This window comes from Suricata suricatta, chromosome 14 (genome assembly GCF_006229205.1).
Source record: "Suricata suricatta isolate VVHF042 chromosome 14, meerkat_22Aug2017_6uvM2_HiC, whole genome shotgun sequence".
Lineage (NCBI taxonomy): Eukaryota > Metazoa > Chordata > Mammalia > Carnivora > Herpestidae > Suricata > Suricata suricatta.
This window is the reverse complement of record NC_043713.1, coordinates 40,699,884-40,700,482: the sequence shown is the minus strand read 5'-3', so window position 1 is coordinate 40,700,482 and position 599 is coordinate 40,699,884.

The window sequence follows — 599 nt, the reverse complement described above, 5'->3', positions numbered from 1 at the left end:
GTATTCCAACATAATGAAACGCATTTTAGTAAGCAGAACGGGAAGAATAGTGAACTAATTTTATATTTATTAAAATATGCTTCTGAACTTTATAAAATACTATTGTAAATTAAAGTAAACTGAATATATCAGGAGATCAGGAGATTTATCAATTTAGGAAATGATCTTAGTTTCAATATTTAATTTTAAAAAATAAAATTATAAACTTCCCCAATTTACTTAGAAAGATTAGACACATTGAACATGCAAGACTACATTACCAAATTAAGATAAATAATAATAGATTTTATTTTGAGTAAAATAGTTCTTATGTAGACATGCATCTCTATGCAGTCTGTAAGTAGTCTGCAACTGGAAGTCACAATGAAACAAAACTATTTAAAATTCATTAATGAACAACTCTAATCCATAAATTGAAATGGATAAGCGTATGGACTATGGACAAACCTACTCATAATATAAATTATTGCTAAACTGATGATAGTTGTCTTATTAGCATTCTATATATTTGGTGATATTTTTAAAAAACATTTATTTATTTTGAGACAGAAAGAGCATGAGCAGGAGAGGGGCAGAGACAAAAAAAGAGAGAAAATCCC